Source organism: Cydia splendana, chromosome 4 (genome assembly GCF_910591565.1).
Source record: "Cydia splendana chromosome 4, ilCydSple1.2, whole genome shotgun sequence".
NCBI classification, from domain to species: domain Eukaryota; kingdom Metazoa; phylum Arthropoda; class Insecta; order Lepidoptera; family Tortricidae; genus Cydia; species Cydia splendana.
Window position 1 is genome coordinate 13,701,312 of NC_085963.1, and position 21,684 is coordinate 13,722,995.

A 21,684-nucleotide genomic window follows, 5' to 3' on the forward strand; every position below is an offset into this window, starting at 1 on the left:
AAAGCGATAGTGGTGTAAAGGGAAAGCAAGTGGATTAAATATTTATAAAACCCTTTCCGTAAAAGAAGAATCAGTTATTTTAAAACAGCAATGGATTGAATCACCTAGTGCGGTAAAGTACGATTGTGGTTGGTTACAAATACAAAGCCTCTTTATGACACGTCCTTAAAATAAATTTACAGGAAAACACACGTAATAATTACTTATCTTTTAAGGTTTTTTTTTCTAGTTTGAACTGAAAAAAATACCTAACGTACCCATAATGTATCAAAAGAGTTACCCTTTTTTTAATTTAGACATAACCGGACAACATAGCAGTTAAGTGGGGAGGGCAGAAGGTCAATGACCGGTCGATTATTCCTCTCTATATAGATGAACTATACTTATGTGAGCCACAGAGAGCCAAATTCAATATTTCTTCGAGTGCTTATATGTATTTTGAGTCCCGTGCAAGCAAAGGAATTATAAGCATGACATGTAGGTAAATAACTTTTACTTCGTGTTGCACATACAATTTTTCACCGCAGCAGTGAGAACATATTAGACAGAAAAATACAACCTGAAAGATTAAATCCTCTATCATCAATTCATCACCTTTTCTCTCATATTTTCTTAAGGTATTCTAACAATTAGGTAGGTGTAGTTATCACAATAAATTAGAAAGATAAAACGAAAGAGATTCCAACAAAATAATATGGGAATACGAACTTCTATATGACAGTTGTACTTTTAAGGAGCGTTCGGAATTGCGGATAAGTACTACTATTTGACCACTATATTGAACATCGTTTCCGATTTTCCTAAAAATATATTCTATTTTTTGTGATAATGATAACCTTTTCATTTTTTAGCATATTTTTTTTTTTAGTAAATAACCCACGTTTACATAATTAATTATTCCGCATTTGCCCTCCGGTGTTGCGAGTGTCCATGAACAACTTACTTTCAGGCGATCCGTCTGCTCGTTTGCTTCATACAACATAAAAAATCGGCCAAGTGGGAGTCGGACTCGCGCACGAAGGATTCCGTACCATTACGCAAAAACGGCAAAAAAATCACGTTTGTTGTATGGGAGTCCCCTTAAATATTTATTTTATTCTATTTTTAGTATTTTGTTGTTACAGGGGCAACAGAAATACATCATCTGTGAAAATTTCTGGAAAGTATTAAGTAAAACGCAAGCTGGGCACTAACTGACTTTATTATATATCTACCCGATATGTTACAATTGTTGGCATACCCTACACATCCCACCACCAAATCAAGACATAGTCTTAAAATAATCGCTATTGTAATTAACACTATTTCGTGTGAATTTGACCTTATTATTTATATACAAATCACAGTACCCATTTACCCTATATATCCCTCCCACCACTGGAAGGCAAATCTAATGAAATAAGTACATGATAGTATTAATAATATACTTTAACTGTGCATACTTAGAAAAAGCCTAAATTTTCCGTGAACGTCCGTTAAATGTTGTAATTAATTAGGTACCTTATATGCAGTAATAGGTACCTTAATACTGAAGTGTATGCGTTTGATACGCCGATCTCAAAAAATGAAGGCTTGTGCTAATTATCTTGACATAAAAAAAACGTATTTATTTTATAAATCTACTGAATAACTAAAGACTAATTAAATGTTTTTTTTTTTCTATTATTATTGTCTTAATTAAACCTTAGGTTCGATCAGGCTCAATTATAGTAAGCTTCTTGTTAGCCCTACGTTGGGCCCGAATGCTTCGAGCGGAAGTGGCTGTGTTCCCCGCGGGGCCCTCGTCATTGTCTTCCCCCGGCAACCTGTCCGTGTCTACCGCGTCCCCGTACTCGTAGTCAGACTCGGCCTCTGACTCTTCAGCTGCCTTGGTGAAGTCAGCAACGCTATCCCTATTAGTCTCCTTACTAACCCCCGCGGACTCGCCAGCCACCTCCGTCACCGATCCCTCATCGGCGCCATTCGTCTTGCCAGAGTTGGTGTCCGCCGGTAACATACTCGCGCGCGACAATGAATACCGAGCAGTGTTATTATTATCCCTCAACGGAATAATTTGGTCTTGGTGCCGGCGCCAAATCGCACCGTTTCCTACGTCCACTTTGTACGATACTGGACCCGTGGTCGCAGTAATCTGGCCCTCAGACCATTTTTCGCCCTTTTTAGTATAATCACGCGCCAGAACTGGCTGCCCCACGTGGAACCGCCGGTACTGGCCGCCGGCCGCCGCGGCCTGCTTGCTCTGTGCGGCGTGCACCGCGGCCGCGGGGTCGGGGCGCAGCGCGTCGAGGCGCCCGCGCAGCCGCCGCCCGAGTAGTGCCACGGCTGGTGCCACGCCCGTGGTGGCATGCTCGCTGTTCCTATATTGGAATAAAAATCGACTTAATGCCTCTATAATGTCTACCCCCTCGATAACTGCCCGTTTGACTGCTTTTTTTACTGTTTTTACCGCGTTTTCGGCTTCCCCATTACCCTGCGGTCTGTATGGCGCCGATGTGGTGTGTCTTATCGAATTTCTGCTACAATACGTATTAAATTCCTCCGAAGAAAATGGCGGGCCATTATCCGTGACTAATTGAGAGGGCAAGCCAAATCTTGCAAATATGGAACGGAAAGCTTTTATTGTCGCCCCCGCGGTCGTTCCTGACATAAGCAAAACTTCTACCCATTTGGAATGAGCGTCAATAACAATAAGGAAACGTCTATTCGCACAATCAAAAAAATCGGCATGCAATCGCCTCCACGGGTGTAAAGGAAACTCCCACGGGTGGAGCGGCGCGTGCGCGGGCGCGTCCCGAACCGCGCGGCACGCGGTACATGCGCGCGCCGTCGCCTCGATGTCGGCATCCATGTTAGGCCAATAAATGTAATTACGAGCTAAGCTTTTCATTTTGTTAATGCCTAAATGACCTGTGTGGATTTCCTTTAATATATCACTCCGTAATTTTGTGGGAATTACGATTCTATATTTGAATAAAATACACCCTAAGTCTATGTACAATTCGTCCTTACGAATAAAGAAAGGTTTTTCTTCCTCTCGATTAGGGGATGATGGCCAACCGAACATTATATAACCTAGAATCTTACATAACAAAGGATCTTTTTTTGTTTCATTAGCCACATCCTTAAAATTAATAGGCATCGTTTCCAACATATTAAAACACGACGTCTCTGAGGGGGGGCGACGCTCGTGTGACAATGGAAGTCTAGACAGACTGTCCGCAGGGCCGTTGTCCGCGGACCTAACAAATTCAACTTTATAATCATAGCCCGCCAGCCGCGCCGCCCAGCGCTGTAACCGACTGGCAGCCGTCTGTGGAATGCCTTTCTTTTCCCCAAAAATATACATAAGCGGTTTGTGATCCGTGCGGAGTAAGAACTGCCTCCCAAACAAATATTGGTGATGTTTAGTCACCCCATAATATATGGCCAAGGCCTCTTTATCGAGTTGGCTGTAGTTCTTCTCCGCGTCGTTGAGCGTGCGCGAGGCGCAGCTGACGGGCCGCTCGCTGCCGTCTGCGTACCGGTGCGCCAAAACCGCGCCGACGCCATACGAACTGCTGTCCACAGATAGCACGAGCTCGCGCCCCTCCTCATAGTGCGCCAAAACGCAATCACTAACCAACATTTTTTTTGCATAGTTAAAAGCCTGTTCACAATCACTGTTCCATGACCAGTTAACATTTTTTTTTAAAAGCGCATGAAGTGGGTGTAATAAGGTACTAAGATTCGGAATAAATTTCCCGTAATAATTCAAGAGACCTAAAAAACTCTTTAACTGCGTGACGTCAGTAGGCGTCGGTAAACTAGTGATTGCCTCAAGCTTAGTCGAGTCCGGGTGCAAACCGGTTTTATCGATGATAAATCCTAAATAATGTACTCTTTCTTGAAGAAATTTACATTTTTCCATTTTGACAGTTAACCCCATTTCCTTAAGCCTCTCAAGTACCATCCTGAGGTTGCGGAGGTGTGTATGGCGGTCCGGTCCCGTGACGCAAATATCGTCTAGACCAACCACAACCAATTTCAACTGTCGGACAGACAGACAGACAACTGATAGACAGACGGACGGACAGACGGACAGTGGAGTCTTAGTAATAGGGTCCCGTTGAGTACGAAACCCTAAAAAACGAATTCATACTCGTACTAGATTCTGAACGATGCATTCTGACTTTTTTAGGAGTCTATTATGTCATACGGTTGAATGACGCTTGAACGTTTTTCCATCTCTTTCTTTTTACTATAGGTAGGACAGGTAGGTACTCCGTTTTTTTAAGGTTAGAATTTTCCTAACCTTAAAAGTAGTGTTATTTTATTTCATTCAAATCAATTTAGGTTACATTTAAATACCTTACCTAATGATATTCGTGGTTTCGTATTGGAAATGGGAGATATTCTCGTGTCGTCACACCGGGTCGCCGCGGCAATAACCGGTACAATGCGGCGCACTAACACAGTACACTAAGAACAGTAGTGAATCTAAGGCCGCACGGCAAGTTATTTGCCTACTCTTGCGTTGGCGCTTAGGGTTGTCACTTTTATTTTTAGTTAAATAATATTTGCGTATTATGAGTAGCACTATGTTTCTATTTATATAATATAATGAAATGTTCCATCAATTCATAAATGAGGTATAAATAAAACGCTTTTTAAATATTTACATTAGGAAATGGCATTTATTAAAAAATTATAAATTTGATACAGAAAAAAAAATCCTCCGGTTTCTACATGTTCGGAACGATTTATTGTTAGCGGTTATAGTAAAGTAAATTCTCATCCTTACGTATAACTTTAGTAAAAAGGTTTTAGGAACGCATGGGCAGGGCATCGTAAATTCTGTCTTTTAATTGTTCGTAAATTGACGTGCCGATTTTAATGTTGATGTGGTCCTTTTCAAACGCTTTGCGATACACCTGCTCCATCCATCCTTTATCGGGTGGGTGGGTGGTACGTGTGTTTGCTACACCCTATTCAGGGTCCATGTGATACCATAAGAAATGTATATACCACCCAAAAATGTACCATGGAAGCAAGAAATAAATGAATACTGAGGAAATTTCGATCTGTGCCATAATTCCTGTAATTAATGTACCTAGTTTCTGCACTTATAAATTGCATGAACGTTGATTAACATCGACGTAAACTTTTAAAAATTCACAGTGCTTATGGTAATCAACATATTTTCATTATGATCAAAAAAATGCGAGCGGGCGTGCAGCGTACTCGAATGCGCGCGATCACAGTTTCGGTACGGCCCACCCACACTGCCGCCACCGTATTCCCCCGTATATTATGCTAATGTGTGCGTGGCAGGCGCGCAAGCACACATTCAAGCCGGCAGCGGCACATTTCTATGAAGATTCCCTACTGTTCTTGTACTGTGGCACTAACGACTCACGACACGGCTCGCCCTCTGCCACCACTGAGCAAATACAGAAGGATGACTAGGGCAATTACAATCCATGCATGGAGAAGGAATGAGTGTCTGATCGAACACCGGTTAACTCATATCATCATAAAATATCAACCAAAAGAGCTGCTGGAAAAAAACCTCTTCTAGAGTTCTAACTAAATCTGCTTGCGCTGCCTTCATCCAATGGATCCCAGGGTGCCTAGCCAAGATGCTAATTGTTTGCGCTACTGGGTAATTCTTATTCTTATAAGCGTGGTGTCTCTTTATGTGCGACAGTAAAAGTCAGACTCTGTGCAGTTTCGTGATCGGACAAACCTAACTCTAGAACATTACTTTGAGCTTCGGGAATATTGGATAGAATCTGATCGAGACATGATTCTTTGCGTGTAGGACAAAGAATATGAATATTAAAATTACTATTAGCAGTAATTCTTTTTAGTTCATTTGAGTATTCTGTAGTCTGAAGCAAGTCTATGTTAAAGTCACCGGTAATCACTACTTTGTATTTTGTTTTGTGTTTTAGTTTATTTATAAGCCATTCTAATTTGTGAAGAAATTGTGATGGATTAGCTGATGGTGTTCTGTAGACGCAAATAACAATACATTTTATTAGCGGTATTTCTATGCCACAACATTCAAACACATAGTCCTCAGAGAACTCATTTAGGAAAGCCACCTCTCGGGTTTGAATTTGGTTTGCACAAAATATACAAGCACCCCCTCTTTTTTGATGCGACCGAGAGTACGATGATCTAAGCTGGTATCCTTTCGCATGTAGATTTCTTTCATTACCCCTTTTTATAAATGTTTCGGTAAAACAAAGAACATCGAAAAATGTATCGTTTTCTGACAGCTCGTCAAGTGTTACTTCTAGTAATTCTCTTTTGCTAATAAAACCTGCTATGTTTTGATGGAATATGGTAAAAAAGTTACTTTTAGTCGCGAAAAAACTTGTTGCCTTGTCGTGTTTCATTTGACGCTGTGTTGCCTGTATTGAGTTTCGTGAAATAGTCAGTAATAGATTTTTGACTCAACGATCTTGTGTACCGTAAACCGGGGATACTTTGATCAATTTTAGAGTTTGGGACCAGTTTTTGACGATCCTAATATACGTAAAAATATGAAATAAAAATATAATAATCGGTTTTTTCTCTTCTTTCAGCCTGCCAAATAAAAAAAAATTACGACTTATAATTTTTTCAGAAAAAAAATAAAAACAACGTGATCAAAGTTATATTGAGAATGGGGTTACTTTGAAACCACTACTTTTTTTGCTGACAATCTAAAGTAGACCCGCTAATAAGCCCGTAAAAAATAAAAAAATAAAAATTTGTTAAGTACTTTTTAAGTTATATATATTTTTAAGGTGTGGGGTTACTTTGATAACATACCAAATGATACAAATTAATCACTTTAAGCGCTTATTAGATCATTTACTATAAATAACGTAGGGGTTTAACTTATCATCGCACTTAGCAACAGATTTTTGAATTGCAAGCTTTTCCGTTTCAGTAAATTTGGTATGTGCCTTTGATATGTTGCCTTTATACTTATTGTATAAAGTTCTATATAAAATATTGTATGCTTTCCATGGCGCACGAATAGATTTTAAGCCCGCCACTATTTTTTCAAGTGCATCATTGAGTTGATCTTCTTGGTATTTTTTGTAGTCTCGATTTTTTTTTGTAATCTCTGGCATTGTTTCTATAAAAGAATATGCATTATTATTTATTGTAGAATTAATACCCTGGTGGGCTGGTGGCCTCATGCACGTATGATAAAAAACCTAAATCAAAGCCGCAGGATAAAATATAGCCAATTTCCACCCAGAAAGTTAATTCCATACAATAAAAAAGGGTAAAATAATGTTTTAAATCAGATAAGCAGTTCCGAAGATCAACTCCTACATACAAACTTATAATTTTACATCCTCTTCCTCTTGCACTGACTCAAACGATACTTATTTATTATATAACTATTGAAAAATATACATTAAAAAATCGTAAGCTGCCAAAATAATTCATGGTGTTACTTTAATATTTTGATCAATTTCACCACGTAGAAGTGACCAAAGACACCCCGACCCATGGATTCCCCGGCTACGTGCGCATGTGTAGGTTGTCGAATTCGGGTATTTTTTTATAAACTCACGAATAAACACTGATTAACCTAAGACACTATAAAATTACATGTTTAATACATTTGGCACAAATACAGTCAAAGTTTTTCAACCAAGAAAACCAGGTAGAAAAGCGTACCCGCCATTAATATTTATTTTCTACACGAAATATTAATAATTACACTCGCATCCGATTACTACGCGGTTAAGCAACTATCAGTATTGCCAAAAAAGAAAAAATAACTGCGAAGGTATTTTTCAATTCGTTAAAACAAGCACTTTAGTAGCGGAGGGAAGTTGTTATCAAAGTCGACCCGCAAATCAAAGTAACCCCGGTTTACGGTATTTAGCAGTGACATTCTCACGTGAAGATTTTTTGAAGTAGTAGGGTATGGTTCCTTTACAGCATGTGTTAGTTAATCTACTAGATTTACTTAATTGGTTCTGCTTGTTGTACAATTTGGACTTGAATTTGTTGTAGCTGATGTATTCTTGTTCATAAAATCTCGAATCAAGAATAAAATTAATTCTATAACACAATGTGTCCATAAAATTTTTGTTCCTATAAACCAAATCGCCCAGATCTAAAAACGTACAATTAATAAAGCTTTCGCAAAATAATTTAATAGCGTTATTTAACGCGAGTTTATCATGGTCTCACATATACGATAACAATGATGCATCGGGGGCTTTCGAAGAATTTCATGTTACTTTCACCATGTTCTACAATTTGTGTTTCCCTTTGAATAAAATAAAAACAACTTTTAATACTAAATCTGTATGGTTTACAAGAGGCATCAAGAAATCCGTAGTGACAAAGAGGCGTTTACGTTTTAGTTATTACTCAAAATCCAAAAACCATACTAGTTACATGCATAGTAAAACTAAGTACAACAATTATTCTAAGATTCTGAAGCGATGCATACACCAAGCTCAAAAAAATGCAAATATAAACCATGTAAGTAGATCCAAAAACATTGGTAAGGCAACTTGGGATGTTATTAAAAATGTATCTAATAAAACTAAGATAATTGATGGTAACATCGAGAAACTAGTCATTAATAATAACACAATTATTACTCCTATTGATATTGCCAATTCTTTTAACGACTTTTATATTAATCTAACGAATTCTATTAATAATGACAACTTTAAACCTGATTTCTCTCTAATTGATAGAAGTAATGCCAATCTGTTCCTAACGCCAACAGATGAAAATGAAATATGTAGAATCATCACTAATCTCAACTCCACTAACTCTGCTGGTTATGATGAAATACAAACCAAAATAATCAAGGACTGTAAAAAAGAAATAGCTGAAGTTATAAGTTATTTAGTAAATTTATCTTTTTCGGGTGGCATTTTCCCGGAACCTTTGAAATTATCTCTCATTAAACCATTGTACAAAAAAGGTAACAAGGAAAGTGTTGAAAACTACAGGCCAATTTCACTGCTTCCAGTAATATCTAAGATTTTTGAAAAGGCATTTCATATACGTTTAACATCTTTTCTGAATAGATTTAATATTATTAAAACTGAACAGTTTGGTTTTCAGAAAGGTAAATCGACTACTTTGGCTGCTTTCACCTTGTCAAATAACATACTCAGCTATATGAACACGAGCATGCCTGTAACTGCCATTTTCTTTGACATGAGCCGAGCCTTTGATTTTGTCTGCCATGAAACACTTCTAGCTAAATGTGAACTGTACGGTATAAGAGGTGTACCCAACGATTGGCTCAAGAGCTACTTATATGGTAGGACACAATTCGTGGAAGTAACCCAAATTGACTCTTCCAATACCACAGTTCAATACAAATCGTCCACTAATGTAAACAATGTAGGTGTTCCACAAGGGAGCATCATGGGACCCCTTCTTTTCTTATTATACGTCAATGACCTACCAAATGTAACTGTTTTTACGTGTACGCTTTTTGCTGACGATCTATCTATCGTCATACCATGCCATGATGTTAACACATATAATAATGACATTAACAATACGGTTACTGATGTTATAACATGGTTACGTAGAAATAACTTAAATATCAATATTGACAAAACTACTTATATACAATTTGTAAATAAAAATGCCAATAAACACTCGTTAACTGTATCGTACGAAAATCAAAAACTAACAGAATCATGTTGCACAAAATTTTTAGGTATATGGCTGGACGATGAATGTTCCTGGAGCGATCACATTAAAAATGTATGTAGTAAAATTAACTCATTTGCATTTGCTCTATGGAAACTGACAAAGGTAAGCACGAGAGAAACTGCAATACAGGCATATCATGGATACGTTTGTTCTCTGCTTAGGTACGGAATTCTTCTGTGGGGTAACTCGAGCCATGCCGAACGAGTGCTAATAGCTCAGAAACAGTGCATAAGAGCTATATGTAATGTAGAAATTTTAACATCTTGTAGGCCGCTTTTTAAGGAATTAAAACTTTTGACTGTACCTGGCATATATATTTATGAAGTTTGTCTATTTGTAAAACTTCATCCGGAATTTTTCAGTAAAAAGAAAGATATATGTAAGTTTAACACGAGGTACCCTGATAGACTTATTATTCCACCAAAAAAAACAAAATTGTATGGCAAGAATGCCCTATGTATGTCAATTAGTATCTATAATCGTTTACATGATGACATTAAAGAATTACCACTTAATTTATTTAAAACTAGGCTAAAAAAATGGTTAATAGACGAATGCTTCTATCATGTCAGTGATTATTTTGATTATTATAATTGTTAAATTGGTATGTAGTCTTAAGTTCTTTTATATTCTTGACATTTTTCGAATCTCTTAATTATTGAAATTAATCCCTACTATTGCGTTTTATGTGTTGTGACTAATGTGTAATATTACTAATGTATTTTATTATTTTATGTGATTCCATTAATTATAATTTTTTGTTATGACTTTGTTAGTTTCAAATATTGTAGGTATAAATTTTGCATGCCAGCTACTGGTGAAATGTGTGCTTCAGTTATAATTGTTGACCATCTATTGTACCATGTTTTAAGCAAAATAAATGATTTATGATTTATGAAATGTCACGGACCGTGTAGTGTGACTTCCCCAGATTTTGTGATATTTGATTTTTTTTTTGAAAAAATAGGAAGTGATTTTGCAATAATTTATATCAAATAAAAAACACTAATCCTTGTTCTACAACACTGTTTAAAAATTGTATGGATTTATAACGATTTTATATAATTTTAAACAACATACATTTTGTGATTAGTTTTCTCGTCACCACCGCGCGTGATAATATAAAATGCGGTACTCGGTAGAAAATTATCTTTACTACTGGCAGCCTTATTAAAGTTTTTTTAGAACAGCAACACTGTGTTGTTGTCAGGTTTACAAATGGCTGAAGGGAGAAGTTTTGTCGAAAATTATTTATTTGTGTTCATTTGAAAAAACGGTCAACCTTAACGCGTCACCGCCGTGTTAGAGTTTTAAAAGTAAGTTGCAGTTTCACGTTATTATTTGTAACATAAGATATACCTCATACATTGCAGATTAAGCTCATTATTTAACATTTGCAAAATCAAAGGAAATGTTTATGTAATATCGAACATGTTCCAAATTATCACGACCGTGGCCTCAAAAATCTGTCACCGCCACGGACTTTTGAGTCCACGTTTGTGACATATAGACACGTGGTCGTGTTATTCTTAATTTGTTTGATTAATTTAGAGGCACATGTACTTTTCAGAAATGCATTTTTATTAGCTACAGATCATTTGCTATTATTGCCCGACTGCCAAAGCAAAAAAAAATATTTTCGCTTGTATGTAACTATGTATGTATGATGTGTATCGAATTCTTTGTCACGCTCTTCAGCCTTTATAGTTTGACGGATTTCATCGTCTGAGCTGTCATTAGGTTTATCGTAGTCATAGGAGTGAGTTAGGCTATGTTAAAATAACTATATAAATCAAAATAGCCGAGTTGGCCACCAAAATGGCGAAATGTCACGACTGAGGGTCACTTTGTCACAACCGTGTTTATGTACTCATTTTATTTACCTTTCCTGAGGGTATTAAGCTTGACCATATGAATCAAAAAATTGCTTTTTGTATGTACTTGTGATATATGTAATAATATGTGAAAAATAAAAACGTTTAGGAAAAAAAAAATTTTTTGGACACAATTTAAGAATCACCCTACTACAATGAAACACTATCTGTCTCTCTACCGGTAATATGTAAGAGTGAGAGCAACAGAAAGCGTTTCGTTGTCGTAGTTCAAATGATTGGCATCTTGGCTAGGTCCCCTGCTATATTGACCAGATCGTCAGCTCTTTTTTGGGGGCCTATTCACATTCTATTAGAACAAAAGGACTCCAATTAGTAGAAACAAATCAATTCCCGATTGTTTTCCATTGGACGTAAGACAATATTTTCCCATTTGTATCCACCTAGTCCCGATAAGACGGAATAAGACGAAAAGGAACATTCCACTTTCCAACCTTATGGGCAAAATTTATCTCTTTCTACCCTCTACTCGGATAAACAATGACTCAATTTCATAGTATGAGAGATGAACAAATTATAAAGCCATTTAATGCATGAATTTGGACCTACTGTCCCTCCCATTAGTTTTGCGAGGCAGAGCCCGTGCCGGGTGCCGGATACCCAGGCGCCGCTCGGTAATAAAACCACGCATTTCACTTGCAAGTCACGGACTAGATTACCCACCGCGAGACGACAACCTTCCGACATAACCAGCCGATCTGTCGCTATAGCTCAAGTACGGGTGATAAAGTTACGTTTGAATCGAAGAAGCTTTTTAAAATGTTAAAGGTTTACTTCGTTTCTTTATCAAAATTGGCTTCTTTACAAAAATGTGCATTTAGTTTATCGATTCGCAGGCGTCATTTATTCATACACTTAACATTTACGTTAAATATATTAAACCGAGTCACTCACGTTTATAAAGTCGATGATTACTCTACATGTTTCGCTTTTCAGACAGAATGGTAACCACGGAGCATGGCCCGACATGCTTTTGGCAGATTTTTCTATATACATAGGTACAAAAATGATAATGGCGCTATTGGAACTTTTTTCCTAATAATATTAAATAAACAGATACACGATATCAACGTCGGAAGTTCCCAATAAACACAAAGTTAAATCAAAATACAACGAAACAAATTCAAGCCTAATTAAGTTCCGTACAATAACTCATACCTATTAACCTTTGAGCGCAGCATCAAAGAGCCAAAGTAGGAGCCCACCGTGACACGACGTTCCTCCGCCCGAGTAAAATGGAGAGCCCTTAATAACCGACACCAACTTGAAATACATTAATATAATTAGCATATTTTATAAAAGGCAGATACACAATTTGCGTTACATATACTGATGAAAAGACAACAAGGTGCCATTAAAAAAGGCAGAGTTTCCGAATTCAGTCGTGATTATGATTACACCTATACCATAAAAATTACTTTGCACACCTACGCTAGAGAGATATAAATTTGACGGATAATAGATTTATTGATTAATTTGTGACCTGTTATTGGTTATGTGTTTATAAACTTTATAATTATTGTTGACGTGATTAACATTATTACGAATGTTGAATTATCAGGTTAGTTAAAAATTGATTGTGTTGTTTTCTTTTCATTACGAAGGTTTATCATTTAACTGCAGTTTAATACTTTAAGCTACATTTTTATGGTAATATGTAGATGAAACACAATCACATAAGTAGGTAATAATTAGTTTATGTCCGATGTCCATCGAAATACACTATGATTAGTTTTCGTAGATCCCATGCTTATGAATTCACGTCCGTACCGCATGTGCACAACGTTCTTAAAGTTAAAATCGGTCTGATTCTGCACGTCCTAGTAAATTGGAGCGGACAAAGAAAAATATGTCCTATCAATAAGTGGTGGTGGAGCTGGCAAATTGAATTGAACAGAGCACACAAGTCCGCTAACGAGCCGGTGTTTACCCAAGTGGACACTAATTGGCTTAGCCAGCGGTCGCCACCGCCGCGAACGCCGAACAACAATACGGGAGTCATGAAACTTGCAAATAATGGATGAGGTTGTATTCGATAAATAATCTGCTTTAAGTAGTTGTAACAACTCAGTGTGTAATGTTCACCATAAATCCATATGTTAATAGTACTTTTATAATACTTGCTAAAATGTTACATCAACATCAAGTAGATTTAGTAGATAAACTAAGCATTAATCCATCCGAAGATGAAGATTACGCAAATCCTCTTGATTAATATAAGTGTAGCCTATGAAGAAAAAATAGGTCCTGTACTAGGGAGTACAGTGCTAATTGTAATGCAACTAATACATACTTACATGTATGTATAGTTTTATGAATCCTAACATTGACACGAGTGAGTGTATCATAGTAGTAGAGTGTGTCTTATGACATATCACATACAGTATTACTTCGTAATGATATTTTTAAATTTCTGTTTCGGTCTTAATTTTCAATAGATTTTGTTTTGTAATTTTTAAACTTTATAGACGCACTCACTGCAAAACTTCGATATTTTTCCATAAAAACCTGTTTTAAGTGAAATCGCGTTTTCCCTAGCTAAAATTAGTTTTCCGAAACGCCTTGGTGAAAACTAATTTTAATTGGGATTTTTTAGTCAAAAACTAGCTATCGCAAAGTGCCTTGGTGAAAATTAGTTTGCACTTATTATTCGAAATTAATTTCTGTTAAAACTAGTTTTTTCGTTATTCTGTCATAGTCAATAAATAGGTGCGACGACGAGTGAAGCGAGAAGGAGAGCGTGTATGTATTTTAGAATGTTAACTTAGAAAAAATACTTTTGTGTTATGTTTACCGTCTAGTCAAAACCAGTTTTCACTGAAATACATTTTTAAACAATTAAGAATCCCTTTACTAGTTTTCACCAAGGCCTCACAGAAACTAATTTTAACTAGTGAAACGTGTTTTCACTGAGGCGATAAGGATACCGTTGCACCAATGGTTGTACGTTGTACCGTTGGCGTATTTGATCTAGCGCCTATACCTATAGGTACGTTAGCTACGAAAAATATAGTTAGATTCCAAGCTACCAAAGATATACCATATGCCACATCCATAATTTTACTTTATACTTTACTTAGTAATCCAACATCAGGTCGATTTGGTGTAGGGTGACTTCTGAATGAAGATGCAATTACTGTGACAAGGCGTATAGGTACTCTAACTGTATGCTATGACCGAATGACCGTGTCCCACTTCGTACACTGTAGTTACCAAAAAGTAAACGTAAAAACGTAAAAAAATTGGTTCAATTTTAATGAGAGTTAGAACTGTCAGTTACCTATCTAGATAAGTTAATAAAAGGCCATTGTAAGCCTTCTATTTCTGTATCAGCTTTGCACGTCTCCTGCAAGTGCAAAATAAACGCACAATCAATGAGAATACCTAATGAATATAACAGATTTATAATTTAAATGATACGTATTCATTGGAAAAAATCCTAATAATTTAGAAGACGCCCCAAGCTTCGGCTTATTGTTTATTTTCTCGAGGAAACGAAATAAGGAAGGCAGGTACCTATCATTACGTTTAAATAAACAGATGATGGCTTAAACCGTGGAAATGGGCTCAAAGAAAATAAATTGCGTTGTTTAACGTTTTCTACGCAAAAAAATAAATAAATAGGTATACACTTCAAAAGAAATAGGCGGGAAGGTATCCGCGGTGGCAAAATATCAATAAGTCTTTTTGTTTGTTTCGTAATTTAAGACGAAGGAAAATAAAACCTTTGTAGAGTGGTATAGTGGTTTATGTGTGTTTTATAAGTATAGACAATGTTGTGTGTTGGGTAAGTTATTTGCGAAGTGTTAAAACGGGCCGGCGGTGGCGGTGTGAGAGCGGGCTGTGTCGACAGCTGAGTGGCTTGTATCTTATGTCGGATTTGCATATAAATTGTGTCTTCCGACACGACACGACACACGAAGATGCCATACGTCTATGATGTCCCGTCGCCTGATGGATGCTACTCTCAAACTAACTACTAACAGCTGCTGATTAAGCTGGCCCGCTTTACTGAAATACAGTTTCTGGAGTTTCTTTAAACTCAATTCAAAATATTATTTCGGGAGGATTTCCATTTGCATAGAAAACAAAGTTTGTGACAACGGAACAGTTTTAATTAGATAGCTTGTTAAAATTTTCCATTTATAATTACAATTTGTGTAAGCAGGATTGCTAAACAATATAGTTTCCTGAATAGAAAAGGTAGTTTGGATAGTCTGAGTTTTTAACGAACGTGCAAATCGTTAGTCGTTACTGTAAAATATTTTATACTCAATTTAAAACTTATAAGTAATTTATAAGTTTTTTAACCAAAGAGTAGAGTAAGACAATATTATTTTCACCACATGCCAGAGTCTTGACCATCGTAGTCGAGGGAGCCATTAGATGTTTGATCAAACAAGCATATTTAAAAGTAATTTTCTTTAGCCACACCCTATCCGATGCCAGCAATTATGAAGTGAGGGTAGCATTGTCAAACACTTATTAATCTTTATTAATAATCATACATTTAATGTAGAAATAGCTGCATAAATTTAATAACTGCAATGAATCCCCGTTTCACCGTTACTAAGCAAAATTAACGGTTAAATTAGTCTTCATCAGCTAGCCGAACGCGGCGCGGGGCAATAAAACGATGAAAAGAAGCTAATTTTTCAGCAAATCATCTCCGGCCCCATGAAGACATCAATATTCATTTTGTGGCGCGCCTCTGGAACAACACCTTTCCTAAAAAGCATAACATGATTCCTTTGAAGGGAACTATGCCTTAGTTATACAGGGGCCGGCGCGGGGACTCTGATAACTTCATTTATTAAGATAATTGGCTTGTTTTACCGCGTACCTCACCATAATAAATATTTCAATTACAGCTTCGTCAGTGCCGCTAGGAACTTTAATAATTTGTTTCACAATGGCTGAATAAATATAGGTAGGTACATAATAAAAGGATAGATGTACTTGGTGCTGTGCTCTATCAAAATTATCATGAGCGAAGTCCTCTAATTAAGATTTAATAGTCAATAATAAGGCAACCAGTAAGTATCTGAATTTATTCCTAGGCCATACAAATTTCGGGGCTTTATTACAGCCCGCGTAGGAAGCGCTGTAAAAGGTGTTCATATTCATACTCGTCTGCTGTAGCCTGCATATGAACGCAAATGCCAAATTCCGAGCAAGTAGGTACCTATCGACCTAGCGTAAAATATGACCTGCATCTACAAGTTTTATAAAAATCGCAATCGTTAGGTAGACTCGGTTGTAAAATGTAAATCTCCAGTTCTTCATTATTGGACGTCGTTTGGTCAATAGATTAATAAATAGCGTAGTTTAGTTTTATTATTGTTTAGTTTGTATTTTTTGTCTCCATAAATATCATATTTAAGTATTAGCCGAATAAGTAAAAAAAAATATTAATAATCATATTAGTCGGAGACGTCGGAGTCACTGAGTGAGAAGGTCATATGGAGATGGGCAAATGTGTCAACTAGTATTTTCATGTGACCAAGCGGGGCCACATGAAAATACGTGTAGGCAATTCCTTTGTGCTCGTCAATGTTTCAGTCGATGAAAGCGTAATATTCAGAAGCACAGCACATTGTTCGAGGGCGTCCGCATTTTCATCGCCCGGCCGATATAAGCCACGCCGATGCAAACCAGTTTGTTTCGTATTGACTGTCCACTGTTTGTGATTATCAAATCACTATGCAGTTACCGTTCGAAGCTATTAATATTCCGGTTAGGGGGCACACGAATAATTTGAGGGCGACTCCGGCTCCGGCGTCCGGCGGCCAGGCCAATTCGAAGCGCCACCCACTTACTTCATTAACATATAAATTGTGTCTCACATATCGAAAAGAAAACTGTTACAGGCTAGTGGACACCAAAGCACTACATAGGTATATTACATTTTGTATATCAAATTTTTATTTACCCATTCAAGTAGGTAGGTAAATAAAATATTTGCAATGCCTTTAAAATAGCGTATTTTAGCTTGTTAATTTATTATAATAGGTATTCTCATTAGATAGAGTGTAGATGAGGTTAATTAAGTCTATAAAGTAAATATCGAGGTTAATTGCCTAATTTGTCATTTTATGATCTCTCTTTGAAAAGTTAATATGTATATTACAATACTTAATACAATATTTTAACTACTTTTAAATAATGTTTTGTAGGAAATATGTAATAGTTTATATTAAAAAGAACTTCTCAGTGTTCCCATTTTGCAAACCGTAAGTAGGTAAATAATTTCCCAAACGACATTATGCATGATAATTCTGAACATTAGGTAGATGATTAGATACGAGTTTTTTTTTTAATAATACCTATATCCATTATACTATAAGCTTTTAAAGATATAGCCAGTCATCAAAATTATATAAACAATAATATCAAACCCTTATCATGCCATAGTTTAGCTACCCCCTTATATGAGTAATGTATGCCAAGCGAAGAGGGCCCCTTATTAAGGTATTGTTGGTTAAGACTAGAGTCCTTTGAGTCCTCTGCTTCAAGACTCGACTCAGTTTTTGAAATTCTTATAACTAAGTCTAAACTTGAGTTCTTTTCAACTTGTTAAAGACCCGAGTCTTTTGTAAAGACTTGAGTCCTTTTCAAAGAACCCTTGATTTTTTACAATAAATGTCAAAACGCATTGTCTTTATGTAAATTTCGTGAATTAGGTACACAAATCATACAATAACGCCTAATTTCCTGTTAAAATAATAATAATAATAATTCAGCCTATATACGTCCCACTGCTGGGCACAGGCCTCCTCTCATGCGCGAGAGGGCTTGGGCTATAGTCCCCACGCTAGCCCAATGCGGATTGGGGACTTCACATACACCTTTGAATTTCTTCGCAGATGTAGGTATGCAGGTTTCCTCACGATGTACATCTGCGAAGAATTTCCTGTTATTTAGGAAAAACCTATAAAATTGTTGACGGAATCTTTATTTGGAGACTCGAGTCCTTTTGAGTTCGTCTTAAAAAAGACTCGACAAAGGACTGGACTCGGGACTTTAAAAACTCAGTTTTTTAAGCGCCGAGTCTCGTAAAAACGAGCTGAGTTCTTCAAATTCAGACTCAGTGGACTCGAGTTCCTACCAACATTACCCCTTACTCGAGTACGTGTGGCCGGCGGGAGTGCGGCGGGCAGGCAGCGCACGTCGCGCGGCGGGCAGCGCGTTATTACGGCCCCGGCCAAATTGCGATATCCGCAGCCTGCTGAACGCTGCTGCCTGCCAGATACAGCCAATTTCGTCATTATGTTCAGTTATTTTGTCCAATAGATGGACCTTAGCATGATTAAAATCTATAGGATTATGCAACGTTATCAGCACTTTGAATTTGATTATTTGAATGAGTCGTAAAATAAAAAGTACCTATTCAAGTTGTGATGAATGATGAATGACGTACTTATGAACCTAGATCTAGTAACCTTTAACGAAGATTTATGCTATGTTTCAACATTGAGTTATTAAAGTAACTAACTTAACATCCATAGAAACATAACTATAAAAAATGTACCATTACTAAAAGTTTCAGTCGAAATAGTGCTGGAATTCCAAGCCATTGGAGTATTCTAAAATATTCATTTTTCGGATGTTATATGTATAACTTTACATTTAAAACTTAGAAAACCAGTCAAGTGCGAGTCGGACTCGCGTTCCAAAGGGCCCGTATCCATTTCTAATAGGTTTTCCTGTCATGTATAGGTAAAGAACTATTTTGTGTATTATTATTTTTTTCACAATTTTAGACCCAGTAGTTTCGGAGATAAAGGGGGGAATGGTCGGACAGACAGACAGACAGACAGACAGACGCACGAGTGATCCTATAACGGTTCCGTTTTTAGGGTTCCGTACCCAAAAGGTAAAACGGGACCCTATTACTAAGACTTCGCTGTCCGTCCGTCTGTCTGTCACCAGGCTGTATCTCACGAACCGTGATAGCTAGACAGTTGAAATTTTCACAGATGATGTATTTCTGTTGCCGCTATAACAACAAATACTAAAAACAGAATAAAATAAAGATTTAAATGGGGCTCCCAATGCTCCCATACAACAAACGTGATTTTTGACCAAAGTTAAGCAACGTCGGGCGTGGTCAGTACTTGGATGGGTGACCGTTTTTTTGCATTTTTTTTCCGTTTTTTTTTTCATTATGGTACGGAACCCTTCGTGCGTGAGTCCGACTCGCACTTGCCCGGTTTTTTTTCCTTTAAAGGTACGGCACCCTAAAAAAACATATGAAACTCATAAAAATACGTTCTAACACCTGATTTTTGCCCTTGAGCTACAGAGTAAAATGAAAGTCAGAACGTATAAAAAATAATTGAAATATTGCCACCTTCAGGGTACAGGAGCCGGGAACAGGAAAGTCAGGAGGCTAGGCGCGGCGCCGAGACCTGTTTGCAGAGCGCGGCTCCGGCGCACTATGACCCGCACCCGCACTGTCCACAGATCCTAACAAGCCACTCTTGTTTATTTTACCGCAATGAATTTCTCTGCAACATTTTCTTCGTTTTTTAATTTTGAATACGTTCGAGTACAATTCACCGTGGCGGCTGCGCGCCCCCGGCAATCTCCAAATTGCCTCTTTATGTGCAGATGTTCCGACCCTCGGTTTTCCGTCTTTTGAATGTCGTTTTGCTGTTAAATAATGTGCTCTTTTATTGTAATTGGGGCTTTAAAAATTTACTTTTTTCTAAATCAGTGACTGTTATGGTTGTGACAATGAACCAGTTATTTTGAGGGGTTATCTCAGGGGTTGCCAAACTATGTGCCGTGGCACCCTGGGGCGCTGTAGACAGTAGAGAGGGGCGCCGTGAGGCAATCTCCTCACCATGTTACCTATCTATTTCGAATAGCCTATCTAGGTTAGGGCGCCACCGCCGAAATTCCGCCGCTAGCAAGTCCGCCGCGGACTGAAAAAGATTGGGAACCCCTGGGACATCTGGCCCCGGTGATGTTTTATTTCACGAGGGTGGAAAAATAAGAACATACATAATAATTACTACTATACAATATGCAATACCGAACGTCCGAAAGAGGTCCATCATATCCTTTTGGAACCCCTGAGAAAGTAGCAGTTCATTTTTGCTACACCTATACAAGCTTTTATCGCTTACTGTAGGTATACTCATCGAGACAATTCTAACAACCCCAAACACAATTAGTTTGCGTTGTTTTATCACAGATCCTAGTTGACAACGGAACCCAAAAACCTAATTAAATTTAATTAAGACAAAAGAATACAGGCCTTGAAGTCATTGGAAAAATATTATTTTTCTGGTATTAGGTGGCATATTCATACACGTAAATTTAAGAGTTGATATTGTTTCTTATAAAAAAACACTTTAATATTCAATCTAGGAACCATTTTTTTACCATTGCCTCACATTTATTTATAAAGTAACTTAATTGAAATATCTTCTGTAGACAATAATATTCTTCATAAATGCTGCTTTATTGGTTTTCATAAAAGAAAACGAAACAACCACCAGTGCTCCCTTTGTAAAATGAATTATAAAATTGCCCCCGCTCCGCTCACTGGTGGAACTCCCGCGAATTTAATTTCACTAAAGATCGCAATTACACGTTTTACAAGATTCGAACTCATTTATTTTCCCCAAAAAAATCTCGTAAAGCAAATTAATTCCTCAGCATTATACTTCTTTCAAGATCTGAATAAACTTCAGCGAGATTTCATGAAAAATAGGCGGCCAAGAGCCTGCGGCTAGCGCCAAATTACGTCTTTATTTACAAGTATTTTGTGCTCTCTAGGCGGTGGCAATATGACTTGCAATTATATTTGGACTAAGAATAATAATAATCTCCAGAATCCGACTTTTTGAAATGCGGTTTTTATTACAAGATTTTAGTTAGTTTTAGTTGCTTTGGTGCCTGAAGATCTGACGTTATCAAAGCCTACAAGTTACGGTTAAAATACTTACTACATTGTTAGAAATTTGTAGGTAAGTACTATTATTAATTGTTTATTCGGTAAAAAATCCCCTAGCCTAGAAAAACACAGTACAAAAGTATTAGGTACTAATAATGTACAGTCACCTGTATGTCAGTCAGTCAATAATATGTT